The following is a 23,061-nucleotide window of genomic DNA, read 5'->3' on the forward strand; positions in this document are numbered from 1 at the left end:
TTACTTCAACCTTACAATTGAATAAAAAAACATATCATAAAACTTTAATTAAACTTGGAAATACGATTTAAAAAAATAGCGCGGATCACTCTCTGCACTAGCACCAAAAAATCTTGACCATACTTAATGGTGTTTATCTGTTTCCACTCCTGTTAAATCATAAACTGCTTCGGCCATTTCCGAGACTGAATCAGCGACTCGAAACTGACCATGTAAGTTCCGAAATTTTTGTAATTCTACAGAATTTGAAACAAACTTTTGTTTACCTCGAACTAAACTTAATCTACATCTTATGTTTAATTCAGCAAAAGTCAGTTCGGTTCGAATTCTGTAGAAGCACCAAAATTTTCTGGGCCTTAGTGTCTCAGAATTTTCTGGGAATTTTTGACACCCTTAACACAAAACTGCGAATAAAATATACAAAACTCGTAATTTATCTTTTTAAAGTGGTTTGTTTAATTTCTTTATATAATATATTTCCAAAATAAACTATTAAAGTTTTTTGAAAAATAATAGAAATATTATTTTTTATTTAAAAAAAAAACAGTGTTTACAAAGTGCCTGCGTGCGCTCATGCAGCCATTTTTTTTCTGCATAAAATGAATTGAATTTTATGAGTTAAATTTTTTTTTAATTTAAAAATCTATCAAAATTTTTCTATTGGTTCTGGTTCAATTCTATATTTGCAGGTTTAATGCTCTTTCCAATAAACCGAGTATAATATTCTAGGCAAACGTTTTGTTTTTGTTTTTTTTAGTTCACCCCCCACCCACCACCCATTTTAAAATGAAAATAATTAATTTTCTCACCTCAGAATTTATATATCACAAATTGAAGATAAAAGATCAGTAAATAAAATAATCTAATTTAAAACAACAACAACAACAACAACAAAAAAATAGTTTTGTGCAAATTTACCTGTAAAGTCAAAAGTTTAAAATCCTTTTTTTTTTTAAACCACGTCGATTTTTTTTTTTAAAGTGAAACCTCACATTTTTAAAATTTTGTCCTGAAGATTGGATTCCTACAACAATTTTTTTCTGCTTCATTCAATGTGTTTTTTAGATAAAAAAAAAAAAAAAAAATCACTCCATAAAGAAGAAATAAAATATATTAAATCAAAAACTCATGTATTTATTTAAGAGAATTAAAAAAAAAAAAAATGGAAAATAGTTTGAGTGGAATTTTTTTAAATGGCAAAAACTGATAAGTGGAATGTGATCATTTTTCAAGTTACGATGGCCCATATTGACTAACTCTTGTTTACAGCCAACACATGCCAGAAATAGAAAGGGGAGATTAATTCTGGCGCTTACAGGCCACCAAAGTTCTCAACTCGAAGAAAGGGGGACGTTTTTCTCCCCTTTCTTCCAGTTGTGACCATTTTGAATCCTTGCTTAAAAAATATTTTATTTAAAAACTACATGGAATATAAAATATAAATATGGAGAAATTATTAACAATGAAGAATGGAAGTATCCATTGATTAATATTTTTTATAGGTAAGTCATTTTTTTGGAATTTATATATATTTATATTTGAAGTAAGTTAAAATTCGTTGATTTTATTGAAATCTTTTTAAAAAAAAACGATTTAAAAAAACAAATATTGCATATTTTGCTATTAAACCTATTATTATTTTAAAATTTGGTCTTTGTTCCTTTTATTGACAAGAAATTAAGATTTGAATTACATTTTTCAAGTAGTTATAAGCTTCGAAAGCTAGTAAGTCCTAATTATTCAAGTTTTTATCATGCATTTTTTAATGGCGATTTCTGACACTGCTATCAGTATAATAGGTACTTCCAACATGCGCCACAGATTTAACCATCTGTCCCTTCATACATAACACAATGTAACTAATTTAATATTATCATCCTAACTTTTGTACCATTAAAAAAAGAACCAAATGAACTGCTAATATATTTTTTTTTAATTTGCAGCATATGCAAATGTGAGACTAAAATCGTGTTTACATTATCGACGCCTTAAAACAACGTTCCTATATAGTTATCATTTTGAAGCCGTAAACATACCCATGTTTAAAAAATCTAGCAAAAATCAACTAATGGATTTTCATTAAATTTTCAATACTTATTCATATGAGGGAAATATGTTTTTTTAGGTGTTCTTCCCCCTCCCCTATATTTCATATTACGAAAACTAAACAAAATAAATTTAAGTGCATAAAAATTGCAACATTTTATAAAGCTGAAGTGTTTAAATAATTAAAAAATATTAATTTTTTTACTTACCGTAAAGTTGTAAATAAAAAATAGACATAAAATCAATATTATGTTTTAAAAAAAACAAAATCAATGTTTTTTTTTTTTGTTTTGTTTTTTTCACAATAATATATATATTATAATTAGTTTAATTACAACTAAAAACCAGAATTCTAAAAAATAATTAATTTTTAAAAGATTTAAATAGAATAAAATTCCAAGTCTAAAGTTTTGGTAAAGGTGCAGCATGTTTCCAAGCCCCAAAAATCCTTTAAAATGACCACATAGGTTTTCAAAGGCGCTGAAAACGAAAATAAAGTTTGAAATTCCAGGAAACATGTAATTTCCAAGATGTGAAGAAATTATAGTTTCAAAAAGTGGGGGATCACTTCCATATTATTTTAATGTAAAATAAGCATCCACTTTATGGCCATCTTTTTTTTTTTTTTGTGGGGGGGGGGATTAACATAAAATGAACACAATTTAACGTAAAATGAGTAATTGTGGTCAGGTAGATCAACACAAATCCTACCTTAAAAAACTTGTTTTCTTGGGGTTTCCAGGTGTGCTGAAAACGAATATCGCATTTTAACTAGTTTTCACACTACTGAAAAGTTACTTTTCCACAGGTTTCATGTAATAAAAAAATATATGCGTGCACTTGCGCTTACAACAATCGTCACCACTTATAACATAAAATATTGCATTTAAATTTTCCACAAATGAGTAGTTTTCTGAATATTAAACAATGTAATCTTTATGTTATAAGTGGTAGCCATTGTTGTACGTGCAAGTGCGCACATATTTTTTGCAACACATGCGACAAAAATTGTTCACGTTGGACTTGAAAACAATCAGATTGTAGTCAGCTGGAAAGCAGGCAAACGGAATAGAGTTCCACAGGCGAGCAGTTCTAAGAAAGAAGCCCTGTTCATGGAATCTACGTTTAGGTGTAGGCACAGATAAAGAGTGTGTGAAATTGTTGATAGTGGTTCTAGCTAGAGTGTTTTTCGTGAAGGTCTGGCAAGGAGGGACGATAGATTGAAGTGAGCACCTGCCATGAAAGTAACGATAAAGCAGGGACAGGCTCGTTACGTCTCTTCTGTGGGAAAGAGGTTGTAGGGAAGAGAAAAGGGCATCCCCCACTAAGCTATGAAGTCTATTTTGAACTCTGTCAAGACAGGATAAGCTGCTTCTAGCAGCTCCTGCACAAATGTGGCAACAGTACTCCATCGTTGTCTGAACCTGGCTTTTATATAGGTAGAGAATTGCATCAGGAGTAGGATATCTACTGGAACAGTAGAAGGATCCCACCATTTTTCCAGTGACTTTGGCAATGGATTTGATATACGTGTTCCATTTCAGATCGGGAGTAAAGGTCAATCCCAGAAGCTTGTCAAAACATGAAGCCTCCCCAAGACGAGATCCATTCATTTCAATTGATGGCAGCTAGGCAACAGAGCGTTGATGATGTAAAGATAGAAGCTTGGTTTTAGATGCATTAAAAGTAACCAGCCACTTTTTTCCCCATTATGCAGTCAAATCTGATGTATCTCTTTACCATAACTTATGAATTATAAATTCAGATGTACAAATTTCAATTTTTTTAAACTAGCGCATGGTATCATACAGTGGGTGTACATTTGGATTCTTAATCCGGCAGGGGGATGTGATGTGTCTAGTGTGCTAGGTATAAATTAGTGTTGTTCATGCTTGCATGCCTTCTTGCTTCCAGCTAACACTGCTGGCTAACCTCATGGTGAAAAGGGATCAGCTATGCATAAGTCTTCCCTGCCAGTACATAGCCTCTCCATCATCAAGACTCCTACAGTGCCTCCACGTTGGCCACACATGGTAATTTGTGGCCCCAGGCTAAACTTGTAGGAGATCTCGGAGTAGTAGGGGACCCCAGAGGTAGTGCGTTATGGCCCACCCATGTGTGGACATACCCTGGCACACTACCAACCCTACCCCACTGTCTTGTGAGAGCCCTTGGTTGGGCGAATACTAGGGGAACCAACCCCAAAATCAAACCCCACTGCCTTGTGGGCCTTATCACAGCAAAAGGCTAAAAGATGGGAACTCTGACTTCAAATCCTACTGCTGCCTTGCAGTTTTCCTCAAAAGGCTATGTAACCACATCCAGAAGGCGTAGTAGTGGACACGATAGGGCGACTGTTAACCTCACTGAGATTATTTTCGGCCAGAAGCTGCAGCCTCCTCTGCTGCCAGTCATCATGGGTTCGCTCCACTGGACATGAGCATTGGAGGTTCAGAAGGTGTCTATCTGATGTGCAACGGATACTGCACCTAAACTGCGCAAGCAAGTTTAGAGCCAAGGTGGAAAGTCCTGTGGTGATGGAGTGAGACCACTACCGAGGGATAAAGCACTAGGCCTCAACTAGTCATCGTCAAGATTGACGCACTGCATGATGATGATGAGTCATGAACAAAACTAAGTATTATAGTGGTATTTAAATATAGCTTTATTAAGAGCAGGCATTTTTCTGCCCCCTCACCAAAGGAGAGCTTAATCTGGGGTGTAGCCATTGAATGCCTAAAGAGCATTCATGGCCGATATTTACTGCTCCTCTCAAAGAAAAGAAAAAATTGAGTAGATATGAATTAATTTCAGAAATAAATCGAAGAAAATTTTTCATATAGATTTTGAATTCTTGTAAAAGATGGAAATTCCCATAGTCGACTAGAACTTATGCATTTTGGGACCAGTCCAATTTTTAATTTTTTAAATTCTCTCTATCTGGCCCAAAATATACCCCTATTTTCTGAGATGCAACCATAAATCGTACTCTACATGAATCCTTGATGTAGCTTTCACAGTACCAGGATACCAGGAATCCTGATAAGCAATAACTATATATTCACCAGTTGATGGTAATTTTTGTCATTTCTATTCTGTTGTTTTACTGGAAATTCAATTATGTAAACAAAGAAATAAAAAATAATTTTTTACCGTGTTTTCACCGTAATATTTAAAATGATTACTTTTATAGGTTTTAGGGTATGTTGAAAACGAATATCGCATTTAAATTTTCTGCAAGTTTTCCAGATATTAAGCAATGTCATTTCTTATGTTATCGTTGGTGGTCATTTATAATATCTGGAAAGCTACTTATTTGCGGAAAATTTAAATGCGATATTCGTTTTCATGCCCGAAAACCTTAAAAGGTAGTCATTTTAAAGAAAAATGTTAAGGTGGAAACAAGGTAAAAATGTACTAAATGCATCACAATAAAATTCTTTATCGAACTGCATAATAATTATTATTATTATTATTTAGATATCTTCAGGTTTGTTTTACAGATTCGAAAAAATAGTCTTGACAATAAGTCAAAAATAAATTCAAGTTTCACAATATATTTTATTTGTTAGGTGAAAGTACAGAATAGTTAACAAAACACCCTTCCTTCCCCATGTTAAGAATGGGTTTCTAAATGTTATTATTTCAGCATGGTAGCATTAGTGCACAAGTACCTTTTATTTGTTTTGTTTATTGTTTTTTTTTTACCAGTAAAAAACACAATTCTACCTTAAGTACAAGTAAGAAGTTATAAATACAATAACAGAAACGCATGTACTTAGTACGTTTTGTTGTTTTTTAACGTTTTTAGTACATGTGTACTAAAAGCGTTAAAAACAACAAAATAGTAATGTTTGGAAATCAAATTTGAAAAACTTGAAAATATTTTTTTTTAAATTGATAAACTCAGAATTAAAAAGGAAACTTTTTTCTGCTTTCGTTTTGAAAGCAGAAAAAACAGTTTTCTATTTTTAAGAGAATACAAACTCATAATACGCTGACTGTAGGCAGCTCAGGGCATAGCAAGCTGTTTCTCCTATAAGCGTATTTGAATTTCTATAAAAGATAACATTTTAAAGAAATTTCCGCACAATTAATAATTATCAAATATTTACATATTATACATGAAAATAATTCTGAAACTATTATCTATATGAAAATGGATGATATATACCGATTTATCTATCAATTTTGAAATATTCTTCGTCAACTTTGCTCGGTCGTACCTTTGCTTCCTGTGGTCATAAAAATATAAATCAAAGTCCAGTAGAGATGGACTGTATATAGCCTGTAAAATTTCAGCCATATCCAATCAAATTTAACTCTGCGAATATGTATCTAAACGTAACATATGAAATGTAAACATTAAAAAAACTGTTTCTCTTTTGGCTGTCATCATTTTTTACCGTTTTTTTTTTTTTTTTTTCATTTTTAACTTGGAGCATAAAAACATTGAACGCATAAAAGAAAAATAAATTAACATTATTGGAATGCTTATTTTATTCTCTTTCCAGCAATGTAATTCTTTTTAAAATTGACCCACAAATAAAAAAAGATATGACTTGTTGAAGCTTATTAGGTATGTAATATTGCCGATGTCCACGAAAATACAGCATACGCTTGTAATGCTAATAAGGGTAGATGCTTTCCCATTTCACTCCATATATGGTCAGCCATATCCGATTTTTTAATCTCTCTACATATTGCACCTTTTTGATGTTCCTCTAATCTTACTTTTAGTGAACGACATGTCTCATCTTTGTATAGTTTTCCACGTTTACATGGGATGCAGACAATTCTTAGTCATGATTTTTTTCTGTAGCAGGCTTGAATCGCACAAGCTATTTCTGGAGACTAGAATCACTCCTGAATACTGTCCTGATGTCATATAGATACATATTCTTTGAAGTTTTTCTTACAGCCTCTTCATGTATGGTATATAAACTGTGGTGAGTTTTCAGGTGGTGTCCTTTGGTGTCTTGTCCTGATTTCTTGGGGCTGATGTCATGCTTTCTAGATAGTTTCTTTGGTAGAGGATTTCTCTTAAATTTTCCATCTCCTCTTGATATGCATTGCTGTTACTACATATTGCTTTTGCTCAGTGTTATAATCAACAGATTATTTCTTTCTTTACATATCGATATATATGGTGGGAATTGGAGTTTAGGAGTTGTCCAACGAACGTTGGCTTTCGCTATACAGATGACAAACCCCTGACTAATGCGGGCTATCAGCATATTTAGGAACAATAATTTATGTTCTTTTTCCATTCTGAATTGTATAGATGGTCAGATAATTTCACATGGTCTATTAATGTTTGAACATGGTCCACATATCACAACCACATTATTGGCTTTAGTGGTGTTGATCTTAACACCATTTCCTCAAAGTAATCTATACATACATTGGCCAGTACTAGGGACAGTGGTGATCCCATCACGAGACCTTCCTCCTGCCGATATATATCGGATCCCATCACAAAGTATGTACTTACTATGCAAAAGGTCAACATCTCCATTATATTGTCGATTGAGATACAAGTGCGCAGTGTAGTATCCAAAGTTTGCTTATCCCTTACCATTGTCAGTCTCATAAGTGGGCACTGCATTTAGTTTGAGTGAATGGAAGCGTTGTTGATTATTTTCATGAAATAAGCTGAATTCTTGACGTAGGATGGAGATTTGCCTATGATTAAGGTAATTATATCTACCAGGAATCGGTTCATCTTTATCGGAAGGCCGTATAGGTGTGGTAGCTTGCTGTAATGTTGAACTAGTTATCTATATTTTGCAAGTGATATTAGGTCCTTGTTCTTACTGAGGATCTGTGACTGCTTCCTTTCTGTTTTCAAAAGCCGGATTCTTTTTCACTATACAGTAGCCACCAGATCCTATTAGATCTGCGTAAGTAAAGTAAGAAGAACATCGAAAAGCCATAATATGTGGAGAGATTGAAAAGTCGGGCATGATTGACCATATATGGAGAGAAAACCCTTATGGGATGAAGTAAAAAAATTATAGACAGAACTCAAAGAAGCAGCACATATGGTAGGTAACGATTAATTATTAAGTAGACCTACTATAGAATTTAACATGATATGGGAACAGTTAATAATAATAGATAATATATACAGTAATAATAAATATATATACTAGCAACTAATCCCTTCATTTGAATGACATTACAATCCCTAACCCCCATTTCCGCATACCCGAAAAGGATATCTTAATTAACAAATTTCTAAATAAATCAAGTAGAAAGTTGAAAGGATACGAAGTGGTTCCAGTGCACCTCTAATTAATAAGTATACAACCCTAGAAACGTTGAAAAATAGACCAACATAAACAATTTAGTTAATGTGAATGAAGGGGCCCACCCTCTAGCTGTTCTTTAACACCATTTCAAGCTATACCGATTCATACTAAAATGTATACTATATGTGTTTTTTTTACATGTGTACGATCAGAGGATTTTAACTCTATAAGAGAATATATAAATTTATGAAATATATTATATACTCTGGTATTAAGAAAGGGATATATAAAATAGAAGAAAATTAAATAAAAAAAACGACTAGTTCATAAATTTAGATTCCTAGAATAAATTATGAACCTCTTCAAACCCAAATTCAGCTCAAAGGAAATTGAAATAAAGTCTATATAGATGTAAGCACTGATATATATATATATATATATATATATATATATATACTTAAATGTTTACGTGTGTTTTAAGTTTTAATTACGATAGGCACGTTAATGCAAAGAATGCAACTTCTATGAGACTATAACTAAATCATAAAAAATTGTATGTTACACGTTGTTGATTTGTTATATAGATGCATGATATAAAAGAATAAATTAAGTTTATTGATAAAATTAAGAGATAAATAATGTGTCAGATTAAATGTACTAACACATGAAATAGACAGAAAGTCTGTAATAAAGGGATGACTTCAACGAAAATATAAAGACAACCCTGGGACCATTTTAGATCAAAGTATGAACACATGTTTTAAAACTAAAGTATAGCCATAATCCAACCCCCTAGCTGAGATACTTTGGCCAGCCTGAAATGTATTTCCCCTTCTCTCTTCTCCCTTTCACTCCCTATTTTTCTCTTTCCCATATCTTTACCTCCTAACCTCACCTAGCCATCCTCACAAACTATGCACCCCCTCCTTTTCCACAATATCTTTTTATATACAAAATGAATGAATCTTCATTTTGGCTTTAGTGTTGTTCCTTTTTTTGGTCTGATAAGGTGGGTCTCTCTAAACTGAGATTCCACTGAAACATGTATGCACATATATAACTGATGATATGTTTGTATAATAAACATGCTATTCACCTACTCTGCCCCTTTTTAGTAAACACAGATATCAGTAGATCTACATCTAGGAAACCAAACTATACAATCATTATATATATATATATATATATATATAGTCATCCATATACAGTACTGTTTCGTAGTATCATAACTCATCAGTATGGCTGGACTAGCACCTTTCTCTAACCGTGAATTGAACCTACAACTATCGCGTTGATAGTCGGCAGTTCGAACCACTGGATCATGGATCGGTGCTTGTAGATGTCTAATCAAATGTCCATTAAATAAACATTCGCCCATGTCTTTTACAGCATATGTGTGTGTGTGTATATATATATATATATATATATATATATATATATATATATATATATGGCAGGTGCTCGTCTGAGCTCCAATCCCTCGTCCCCCCCCTCGCTAATCTTAAATCCAAACGTAGATTCCATGAGCAAAGCTTCTTTCTTAGAACTGCACGCCAGTGGAACTCTCTGCTGCTTGCCTGTTTCCCACCTGACCACAACTTAGACGTCTTCAAGTCCAACATTCTCTGACAACACTCCTGACAAACTGCCCCCTTAACTAAGACACTCTATCAAAACCCCCAATACTAATGATTACTACAATACTATCTCATTGATTACTGTACACGTAATAACCCTTATCCCTGAGTGGCCTTCGGGCTTTGATAAGTGGTGACCCCCCATGTAAAAAAAAAAAAAAAAAATATGTATATGTGTATATATGTATATATACACACACACGTGTATGTTTGTGGGTATGTATGTGTGTGTTAGGGTGGAGAGGACTCCCATAAGACGTGGTGAAGGCAACCTTTCTAGGAGAAGCAAATCTCTGATTTAAAAAGCCATAAAACCAGTACCCGCTTTAAACTGGTCTGCAGTTTAGCTTATTGCTGGCTATCTTGCTCTTGCTTGTTGCTGGATCTCAACATTTTGAACCGAGAGAGACTTGGCTGTTGTACAAAGCTAATACTCTGTAACATCATTTGTGTATAGATACTCCCTCAGGCATTTGTCTATTAAAATGGTCCTGTGGCGATGGAAGTCATTTTTGGGGTCATAGACTGTAAGTGTCTGAGGGAGTGGCACTCGTCTGACAAGACGTTGCAATCATCATCATCATATATATATATATATGTGTGTGTGTATGTATATGTGTATATATATATATATATATGTATATGTGTATATATATATATTGTTACGCCGTATCCCAGTCCTACTGGGGACGGTAGAGATGGGTGACGTAACGAAATATATAAAAAAAAAAAAAAGTTTCCCAGGTTCCTCGATAATGTGTTGTTATGGGAATGGGACAACCGTCCCAAAGACAACAATAAAATAAAATGTACTGGACAACGAAATCACATAAGAAATAACGAGGACAAATATCATTGAAAAATTAACAAACTTTTATTTATATAAAAAAATAAAATAAAATTCAAGAAAAGAAAAGAAAATTAGATAAGCCTAACTATATGAAATGATTTAATGATTCAAATTCTACCGAGAGAAAAATATATTAACAGTCAATGTTCACATAAAACAAGAAATCGTCTGCTCAATTAGAGACAGGTTCTAGGGTAAGAGAGAGATGTTGAAGAAATGAAAGTTTTGATTGAAAAACTCACTTAATGTCCTTTGAAATGTGACCTTTCTTTTGTCTCCTTTTTTTTATATATATATTTCTTTCCTGTAAATTGTTTATATTTGATTACGCGCGCGCAGGTTAATTTTCATATTTTTGTCCTTCGGATTATTTATGTTTCATTACGCGCGTGCGTGTTAATTGCTCCAAGTATTGTTTCCGAAGCTCATCGAAGTCCTTGATTTATAGTAAAAATTTCACTGATCTATGATTCCTTCCTTCACTGGGTTCATTCTTTTGTTCAGTCAATATTCTAACTTTGACCGCTGATCATCGACTAGTGTCGTCGATATTTACCTCCGCGATGCCGCTACCACGTTGTCGCCTTTCGCCAACCTGACCTTCGCTGAATTACGTCTTATCGCTTTGAAGCGTGAAGCTCCACTGCCTGTTGACAACTGTTTTCAGGCCCCTCTCTCTCTATACGATCTCCCTCTCTCTTTCTCTACACAGTTTCTCTATATATATACGGTTTATTTCTCTCTATCTTTCTTTTCTCTTTCCTTTTCCACTCTTCGTTCACAGTATCTCTGTCTTTCCCTTCTCCTCCTATTCGCAGGCCTCCTCCTCTCCTTTTTTCTTGTTTTGTTTACAAAATGTGATCGAGCAGACGTGAATTGGATCCTTTTGGTGCGAAAAATGATACAGTGAACAAAATATACTGAAAATATATCTCCTCTCAGCTAAAAATCAATAAAATAATTTATTATACATTTTAATAAATGTATCACAATATGTATATATATGTATGTATATATACATGTGTGTATATATATGTATGTGTATATATATATATATATACATATGTGTGTGTATATATATATATATATATATATATATATATATATAAGTTAATTTAGTATCCAACCAAATGGCTACATATAGGCATACATGTTTCGGCGAAAACCCGGCAAGGGAATCGCTTCGTCAGGCCAAAGACATCTCTTGCTGTTTCAACTCAAAAATTTCCAATTTATAACTAGTACTACATCGTATTTACGTGTAAAGGGGGAGACAGGATCTAAAAAGAAAGTATATACATTAAAATGTGATCGTCCATTATGTCAATTTTAATTTATTAATTATTTTATTTTTTATTTATAGTGCGTAATGAGTTTCAAGTAGAGTTTCAATGTTATTAGTAAATTCCTCGTTCAGTAGGTAAGACAAACATGGAAAAGATCAACTTTGAAGTTTCACTTAAAAACATTCCAATACCAAAGAAAAAAGATTACATACTTAAACTTATATTGAAAATGGACGATATACTTAAAAGAATGAAGTGGAAAGCTGCTTTCTTCATTATGGATAAAAATATAAATAACACAAAGGAATATTACGGCTTTAAAAGCGTGAAAACACCACCAGTTATCCCTCAAATAGCTTTGTTCGAAAAGGATTTTTACTCTCTAATCAGGAATTTGGAATTCCACAAACACAAAAATAATTTTCAAAAAAAAATAGACACTATTGTAAACGAAATTAACAACTCTAAACACCTACTGGTCAAAGCGGATAAAACAAACAATTTTTATAAATTAAACAAACAACAATACAATGAGCTCTTACTTAAAAACCTGACCAAGGATTATAACAAGGCTAACAATATTGACCTTATTAATGTGATTAATAAAAACAGTAAAAAAATAACGGATAGTCTACAAATAAGCGATAGAGTGGGTAAGCTGGTTGGTAACCAGGCTTATATCCTTCTAAAGGACCATAAACCGAACTTTAATTCTAAACCAACTACTAGATTGATAAATCCTACAAAACCTGATATCGGCAGAATCAGTAAAAAAATATTAGAAAAAACTAATCGAGCTCTAAAACAACACTTTAACCTTAATTTGTGGGTTAATACATCTGATTCAATCAAATGGTTCCTTAATATTGAAAACAAAGAGAATTGTGCATTCATTCAGTTTGATATATGCGATTATTACCAATCAATCACCAAATGTCTCTTTGATAAAGCTTTGGAATTTGCTAAGGATTATGCCAATATATCCGATGAAGAAATTGATATTATAACAAAATGCAGAACTACAGTTATAGTCAATAATGACGAGCAATGGACTAAAAATACTACTAACAATTATTTTGGAGTATCCATGGGTTCATTAGACTCTGCGGAACTTACGGATCTGGTTGGTCTATACATATTGTACACATTAACTAATGATAATTATATTGAAGTAAGAAGTATTGGTCTGTACAGGGACGATGGACTTATGATTGTAAATAATGCTAATAATATAAAATGTGACCATATTAGAAAATTGTTACATAAAAAAATGAAACTTTTTGGACTCAAGGTGGAAATTAATAGTAACTTGAAACAAGTGGATTTTTTAGATGTTAGCTTTGATTTACTTAATAATAATTTTAAACCTTATATGAAAAATAATGCTAACCCTATATACATAAATCCCCAATCCAACCACCCACCGGCCATTATTAAACATATACCCATCTCTATAGAAAGTAGAATTAGTAATAACTCGTCTAATGAAGAGGTATTCAATAATCATAAAAATATTTATAACCTGGCACTAAAAAATAGTGGTTACAAAAACGCTAACATTACGTATAAACATGAAAATAATATGCATAATAAAAGCAATAATCTGGAGGAGGGCAGTAGCATTGATAATAATAATGAAAATAGTGGTACTAATAATAGATCTAGAAAAGTGATTTGGTTTTCACCTACGTACAATAGCTCACTAAAAACTAAAATTGGAAAAAAGTTTTTGCAATTAATCGACAAACACTTTCCTCCAGGTAATTTACTACACAAGATTTTTAACAGAAATACCATAAAAGTGAGTTACAGCTGTTGCGACAACTTAGAAAGAATCATAAAAAAGCATAACAATAAGATATTAATGAAATCTAATGTTGCAACAGTTAATAATCCTAAAGTAGTTAACAATTGTAATTGTAAATTTCCTACGACCTGTCCCGTAAACAAAATGTGTCTAACACCTTCGGTAGTGTATCTAGCTAAAATATTCCCAGAAGAAAACCCTAATGATGAAAAATTTTATATTGGGAGTACAAAATTAACGTTCAAAGGAAGATACTACGGGCATAAAAGATCGTTGAATAACCTAACTTACGAAAAAGATACTTCCTTATCTATACACTATTGGAAGTTAATTAGAGAAAGCAAAACGCCTAGAATACATTGGAAAATAATAAAAAAGGCTAAAACATGTTATTCTTTGCAGTCACCTTGTTTCTTATGCCTGCATGAGAAAATAGAGATTACTAATTTTAAAGACCGTGACAAACTTTTAAATATAAAACAAGAATCGGCAATCTCCTGCAAGCATTTTCAGATATATACGCTTAAAAAATTATAAAACGCCTAAGTTTGTAAATATCTTCATATTTTTTTCCAGTTCCTCCCGCCCTTTATCATAATTAATTTTTTTCTATACATGAAACCATTCTAAACGTTAATTATTTTAAATATTTGTATTTTACCATCAAATAACCATACCCTATACCTAATAGGTTAAATTTTTAACTAAAGATATTTATTTCTTATTTTTTATTTATCTTTAATTGTAATGTAGTTATCTTACCATTAGTATACTTTTCATAATCGTTTAACGTAGGTTTTAATGGTCACCTCATCGAGCCTAATTTATTTAATTTATTTTATTTTTATATTTTAATCGCTTATTTTACACGTAATCTTTGTAACGTTAGAATTTACAAAAGTAATATTATACGGATACTAATTTATTTACACGTTAACCATTTATTTTATACGTAATTTTTTTTCTTTTTTTTAATCTAGGGTTCCTATTCTACACAACTTACCTACTGAACGAGGAATTTACTAATAACATTGAAACTCTACTTGAAACTCATTACGCACTATAAATAAAAAATAAAATAATTAATAAATTAAAATTGACATAATGGACGATCAAATTTTAATGTATATACTTTCTTTTTAGATCCTGTCTCCCCTTTACACGTAAATACGATGTAGTACTAGTTATAAATTGGAAATTTTTGAGTTGAAACAGCAAGAGATGTCTTTGGCCTGACGAAGCGATTCCCTTGCCGGGTTTTCGCCGAAACATGTATGCCTATATGTAGCCATTTGGTTGGATACTAAATTAACTTATTTTGGCTCTGTCTAAACATTGAGCACTCTTTTGGTAGGCACACTTAATAATTACTACCAATACAATATATATATATATATATATATATATATATATATATATATATGTTTTTTTTTTTCTGGTTTGATTCGATCAACAAATTCTTAACAAGAATAAAATAAATTCTACTATTGAATAAAACACTAAAAGTAATCAATTGTATTTTAGTAGGATTTGCAACATTTTGACCACTTTTTACATATATTTACTTTTAAGAATAAAGTGACATAAGATATTGAATAAAGATAGATGTTGTGAGCTGAAAGGGAGGAATGCATTCACCTTATGACAAGGCAATGTGGAATGTAATCTTGTTTTGGGAAGGGTCCTTGAGCACTTGCACTTCATTATTTCTGCTATCCAAGTATATCACATTGTCTGAACTTGGTAGCCATGTCAAGTTCCTATCTTCCAAATTTATTGACTCTTACCTTTCGCTTTCCACCATATTTGGGAATATGTGTTCGTGGTATCAATGATGAGTTGGGTTATATATGACAAAGTTTGGCACAATTAACTGATTGATCAAATCAAGCTTCTTTGATCTCCTGTCTAGTCCAAATTAGGATCAAAGTGGAGTATTGTAGCAAATGTAATCATGTTGACATATTGATTTTTGTGAGATCACCAAAGTTAAACCATGCTGAGCCTGCTTGACAACTCCCTGCAAGAATTTAATGTCATCATCTCCCTTAATAGGGTATACATGCAACTGAGGACCATTTGTGAACTGGAAATTTCCACAACACTTCCTCCTACGAGGGGAAGCCAGTTCGACCTACTTAGGTTGAATATCACTGGCATGGCATGATTAACAGATGCTCAACTCTCATGATTGCATCCACAAGTACTATGTGTCGCCACCTACAAGTGATTGTTGTGGGGTACAGTACCCCTCTGCAGAGATGCAATTCATGTATTTTACAGCTACAGCTGATAGATCAAAATAATGTTAAAGGACAATAGTTCATTCATATCTTATGTAACAGATGATTTTGTTGTTGACGTTGGTTTTTCAAATACAGCATGGAATGATAAAATTGTCACCCTAGAAAAGGCAACATAATTCCATTTCTATTTGATGAAAACTGGTTTTCTTTTTTTTTTTTTTTTGTTGTTGTTGCAGAAGGTCTACTAGTTGACCAGTTGTATACAAATCCCAAGAGCAATAGGAGTCTTCTATAACGTCTGAAAGTGACACAATGTTCAACAAGCGCAATCGAAGATGTGCCGCTGTACAACTCATACTCTCTACCAATCCAAGTTATGACAAAAGCACCTTTGCTAGCACTCTCAAAATGCATTGCTGGATTGCCATAAATAACAGGGACGTACCCAGGGTGATGAAAACAAAGTTTCCGGACACAGTTATGGTCTTTGGTGTGGTTTCAAGTGAAGGCCATATCATGCCACCTCACATCTTCGAAGTTGGCTTGAAAGTTAACACCAAAGTGTACCTGGCTGTGCTGAAGAGTGTGGTGATCCCCTGTTGCAATCAGGTGGCCACTGGCAGACCCTAGGTGCTGCAGCAGCCGGCTTACGTGTCCAAAGAGACCCAGGCTTGGCTTCAGAAGGAGTGCTATGACTTTGTACCCTTTTCTCACTGGGCCCCCCCCCCTCTCTCCCCCGACCTGAATCTGCTGGACTACTTTGTTTGGTCATATGTCGAGAACATCACCAACATGACCTCCTACAACACTAAAGCCAGCCTGATCGTTGCCGATGCTTGTGGAAAAGGCATGCTCCCAGTTCCGGACACATATTGAGGCAATTATTGAGGCTGAAGGCAGCTACATTAAATAGATGTCAGCTCTACTACATAATGAATTTACCTGAATTGATTTTTTCAATAAAAGTTTTAAAATAAAGCCACAGTGTTGTTTTCTTTAGGGCGACACTTTTATCGTCCCTGTATTGTGTTAGTCAAAATTCTTTTCTAAAAAGAAATCTAGTAGTTACAGAGGGAGCATGTGAAAGTTGTCAACATCCTAAGTGAAAGTGTTTCTGTGGAACAGATTGGGTTTGAACTTTGCACACCCGGGTTGTCTGTCCGTGTCATTAACCACTTAGCTACTGTCATCTCTCAGGTTTATAAAGGTTCATAAGCATTGGGGAAGAGGAATGGATAACTTAGCACTATTTAAAAAAGTAATTAAAATGGTTTGAATTTTGATTATTTATGATAAAAAGCAAAATGACCATTCATCACTTAATTGGGAAGTGGCTGTTGTGAACCAACACTCACTGACGACTTGGTGTGCTATGTTTGAATAGCATTTACTTTTGCTATATAAATGTGGCAACTTTTATGTGATCCCTTCTGTGAGTACCTGATTTAACATGGTGATTCATACAAAAAGACCACTTAATTTTAAAAAGTTAATAAAATTGTCTTCAGGGATTAAAAACTTGAAAATTTAAATTTTAAACAGCAATTATAAAAAAACTCACAAAAATACAATTTTCATAAAAAAAAAAAATATAATTTATTCAAATTCTTAGTTTAGTCATTCTTTTGCATAACATTTTTCTATTAAACATTCTATTTCTTTATTTCTCTTTATGTGCCATTCTAGCTTTCTCTCCTCTTCACTCCTCCCCCACCCCGCCACCATCTTTCCAACCTCCTTCTTTCTCCTTCACACAGATGGAATGAAAAAAAAATGAGGAGGTCTCCAAAGCACTGCTGAAACCATTCAGTAAATTAAGGAGGCCTTCAAAGCATTAATAAAATCACCCTTTCCAAGTTTCTTGCTATTCCCTTCTCCCTTTGAAAAGAAATGATGTTGATAACAACAATAGTCTGAAGAGGACACTAAGAAACGATAAATAAAATCCAGAGTTAGCATCCAATAATTTTGAAATGAATCAGCATTTTCTTTCCAAATTAGTACATAACTAGCAAATATATGTTCTTTCTGGTTACATGTTTTTGCTAGGCTGGGAAGATTATATGATGAACGAATTTCATACATTTACCTCTACAGAAGAAGGTAATGATTGAGAGGATATCCTGATGAACAAACATTGTAAACCCTCCTGAAAGAGAAGTTAATATCTGCTAGAAGAATATCACAACACTGAATAGGTAGTGGTGGTGGTAGTAGTAGTAGTAGTAGTAGTAGTACACTACCCCACCACCACCAAGGAATCATGAGAAATGAACCTATATTATACTACCTTCCCAAAAGAGAAGATAGTGTTTCAGAACAAATGAAAATATATTACACTACCTTAAGGAGAAGGTAAAGCCTAGGAGGTTCCCCTCCAATTTTTTTTTTTTTTTAATAAAAATGCCTCATCATAAAACCTTTTTTTTTAACATTTCCTTTGCATTTTGGTTAAGCTTAAAGTGTGGTATCTGTTCTCAGCAACCCAGTGACATCAGACGTTTTACTATTTACGAAACTTGTGTGTGTGTATAGATATATAGATACAAATTACAAAATGTTATTAGAAAATTACTTATTAGATGTTGTATCATAAAATTAACCATGTTTTAGTGTTAATATAGTTAGAGTTGATAAAAACAAATAAAAATTGTATTTATTCATTTAGATAATATAAAAATATAAATTATGGCAAGTTCTATTGTCCATGTGAAATTTTGCAATAAAAAGTGAATGAAAAATATAAAAGCCATCTTTGTTTATAAAGAGAATTATGTTACCTAAGGAAGAACGAAAACTTCCTTTAATAATTTTTTAGTTAACGTAAAGTTTTAGTTAAGTTATCATGAGTTAAAGCTCTTTCATAGCTAGCCTCTTTCTTGACTTCTTTAGATGGTGACTATATTTTTCAGGCTTAATTTTCATTTCGACATTTCACATGCATGATGAAACTTGATATAACTTGGGAATTTTAATATTATTATGGTGTTATGTTTTTATTAAAATATGGTTTAAGTAAAAAAAAAAGTATGTTGATTATAGGTCATGCTGAAACTTATTTCATTCTAAATTGTTGTTTACATGACTTAAATAGGAATTAACACAAAAGGAAAGGCCAGTATATCTGTTTTATTATTATTATTATTTATTTATTTAAGAGGGGAGGAAATGTTGATAACAGGTTTTATTTAAGTGTGAAAAACTTTAAATGAAAAACTTACAATTTAAACACTAAATTCAATTTTATTGGTTTGTATTTTAAGTAAAAGGCGTTTTTATTTCAAACTGAGTTGATTTCTCTATTTTTTATTCTTTTATTTTGTAAATAAGAACATATGCTTCAAAAACAATAAAAAATAATTGAAAGAAGTGAGAATGGCGTGAGATTTTCTTTTTATTGTTTTTAAAATAGCCCCTTCCTTACACAGAGAGAAAGAGAGAGAGAGAGTAGTTACCTCACTCTCTGTATGGACATACCTCATCGATATATCTTTCTAGCTAGCTAAAACATTAGTTTCATTTAGATTTGCATAATTTACTCTTTTTTTTTATTAAATTACTTCAATTATTGTTAATATGTATGAAACTATTGCAAATGTAGAGGGAAAATAACACAATAAAATTATAAATGAATAACAGCAAGTATAAATTAATTATAGACTGTTATAAAAGAAGTTATACAAATTAGACAAATATTTGAATGTCTGTGTCTGTCCATAGTTTTATAGATACTGTATTTCAAAATATTCTATTGTATCATTGATTTAAAGAACACTAACCCGTTTTGATGGTAGTATATTGGTAATAAATAAAAGCTTCACATTTATTAATTTAGATAACTGCCTGACAAACCGCTCCCTCCCTTTCCGACAAAACCTGATCCTGTTTCCATCCAACTTTGTGACTGTTTGAACTTATGTATTTTAGAATGAAATCGTATTCCTGTCTGTTTTTTTACAATTTGATTAATATATACCAAAGGTAGATTTTTACAAATTAATTTTTTATACTGAAAATGAACCTCCATGCACTTTTATTTAATCATAATTTCAATATATACTATTTATTCAAAGAAAATCTACATTCAAGAAGTAACCTCATTTGCATATTATATTACAAAAAAATCTATTCTAATAATTAGCTGCATCTTATTAATCATTTTTAGTAATAGAATTGTTTAAATGGTTTTTGTGTTTAGGAGTATTAAAGTTGATTTATTTAATTTATTTTTAATTATTTGCTTAAGCTGACATAAATAAAGCTTACTTCTGTTTAAAAATAGAAGTAAGCTTTATTTATTTAAAAGTTAAATTTATTATGAATGTATTTCAAACTTAATTCAGCAGAACACGGTGCACAGCTGTTCACAGAGAGGTACATTTAAAAAGGAACACAGAAATGTGTGTGTGTGTGTGTCTTATAATCAAAAACAAAAAAAACAAGGCGGCCTTTATTTCGAAACTCATATCAACATACCAAGGTCAATCATTGAATTTGTTAAACTAGACACTTTGACTAAAGTAAATATCATCAACAATGTATCTAATATTTCCTTTAAATAAACATCATTTGGTATTTAACTAGCTAAATCCTATTTCAAACACATGAATTATTTAGAGAAAAATGAATTTCGCTATCATTTCCAAATAATTTATTTTTACTTTAGTCATGCTCATTTAAAACATAAAAAATAATGCACTAAGTTTTTATTTTTTACCTCGGAGGTCACGACTTATCAAGGCCTAGAGGTCTCTCTAGGATAAGAGTTAAGTGTTGGGTGGACGGTGAGACAAGATTAGTCATAATGGAACTTGGGTATAGCTAGATTATCGAAGAGGACGACTCAATAGAAATTTATTTGCATTGAATTTGAAGACGACAGTGTTATAGTCAGCCAGGAAGCAGACCCATGGTATTATCAAAGCAGGGTGCATCTTCATGGTGTGAGCCGTCCATTTTAACTGATTCAGTGTGGGGATATGAGCATTAGTAATGAAAAGATAGAAGTTTGGTTTTGGATGCATTGAAGTTAACTAGCCATTTTTTTACCCCATTGTAAATGCTCCAGATCAGACGAGAGAAAATCAGAAAGATCCTGATGCTTGTCAGCTTTTGAAGTGTTGCCGTAAATGGTAATATCGTCTGCATAGATGTCAATGAATGAACGAAGGATGTGTTTTGGGAGGTCATTGATAAAGATCAGGAAGAGAGTTGGATTTCTGCTCATCAATGACTACTTTAATGGACCTTTCAGATAAAAAGGATTTTATTCTTTAGAAGACAGCTATTCCATAGCTGGAAATCTTATGGAGTAGACCTTTGTGCCAGACTCTGTCAAATACCTTAGATATGTCAAGGGCTATTTATCTAGAAATGAAAGCTATCATCAATAGATTCGCTGATCCTGTGTGATATTACCATCAGCACATCAGCAGTTTATCTCTCAGTTATAGAAAGTTTCATTGTAAAAATTTTATAATTAATGCATTTGTTTTAAAAATTGATTTGTGTACATGTTTCAAAAATAAAGTTGTTCTCTAAGAGGTACGTATTTTATTTATTTTGGTTCAAAAACTGTACGATTACCTAAATATTATTGATTGAGATTGTCGGACTGACTTCCTCATCTTGGTTGTTATTGTCACAACGTTTCGGCCGTTTTGCCCTCCGGCCTTCGTCAGGTGAACGGTTTGTTAGGAGTCTCGAACCCAACCCTTTATTATTATTACGGGGGTACCGTGTTCGGACTCCAGCTAGGCTTTGTTGCTGATTCTTTGGGTAACTGTAAACTTTGATACAACGTCTAGGACCACTCGGCCATATGTCACTAGGACAATTCTTAGTTGGTTTTTGTTAATGTTAAACCTATGTTGTTATTCAAGGTTTTCTCTCTCTATCAGAGGTGTCCAAATTGCATTCAGCTCTATGCTTGGTTTGCTCAGTAGGTTGTTATGTCCGAGCATGTGAGCTGTTTCTTTAAGTTTTCTCACTTTCCAGTGGGTCTCTCTGTTTATTATTTTTACTTCATCCCATAGGGGGCGATGGTCCCCCCTCTCCATCCAGACATGTTTGGCTATACCCGATTTTTCCATCTCCCCTTTAGTTACCGCTTTTCGGTGTTCTTCCACCCTTACTTTAAGGGGGCGGCATGTTTCACCCTTGTAAACCTTTCTGCAACTGCATGGGATGGAGTATATGCAGTTTTTGGTCATGTTCTCATCCATGCGGGGCTTCACTCGTACCAGGTGTCGTCTGAGTGTTGACTCGCTTTTGAATACCGTCCTGATGTTGTAGGGGGCACATATTCTCTGAATCTTTTCGGAGATGCCTCGTATGTATGGTAGGCAGACCGTTGGAGGTTTTTGGGTTTCATTCTCCTCTCTTATACTATTAACACGTCTGGTGGATAGTATGCTATCGGGGTAGTTGTTACGACGGAGGGTATTCTTCAACCTGACCATTTCTTGGTGGTATGTAATGGTGTCGCTACTTATTGTCTCTGCTCGATGTTGTAAGCAGCGTGCGATTCCATGTTTGATACTGTATGGGTGATGGGAGTTGAAGTTTAGGTATTGTCCGGTGAAGGTAGGCTTGCAATATACGGATGTCTTAAACCCATGCTCTGTGCGTGATATGAGTATATCAAGGAAGGCCAGTTGGTTATCTTTTTCTTTCTCCATTGTGAACTCTATCGATGGTCTTATTGAGTTCACATGATCTAGGAGAGCCTGGATGTCTTCTTGATGGGGCCAAAGTATGAAGGTGTCATCAACGTATCTTAGCCACATGGTGGGCTTTAAGGGAGCTGAACCTAAGGCCATGTCTTCGAAGTATTCCATGTATATGTTCGCCATCACTGGTGATAATGGCGAGCCCATAGCTAGTCCCTCCTCTTGTCGATATAGGTCAGTACCCATTCTGAAGTAGGTTGTTTC

At 33.1% G+C, this 23,061-nt stretch overlaps 1 protein-coding gene across 1 annotated transcript in view; it reads left to right on the top strand.

Moving 5' to 3' along the window:
- The window catches only part of LOC145278199 (uncharacterized), a 322,851-nt gene that overhangs the window by 60,183 nt on the left and 239,607 nt on the right, over positions 1–23,061 (top strand). The window lies entirely within an intron of this gene.

The sequence above is a fragment of the Euprymna scolopes genome, chromosome 6 (genome assembly GCF_053919585.1).
Source record: "Euprymna scolopes isolate OS-2025 chromosome 6, ASM5391958v1, whole genome shotgun sequence".
In the NCBI taxonomy this organism is placed as follows: Eukaryota; Metazoa; Mollusca; class Cephalopoda; order Sepiida; family Sepiolidae; genus Euprymna; species Euprymna scolopes.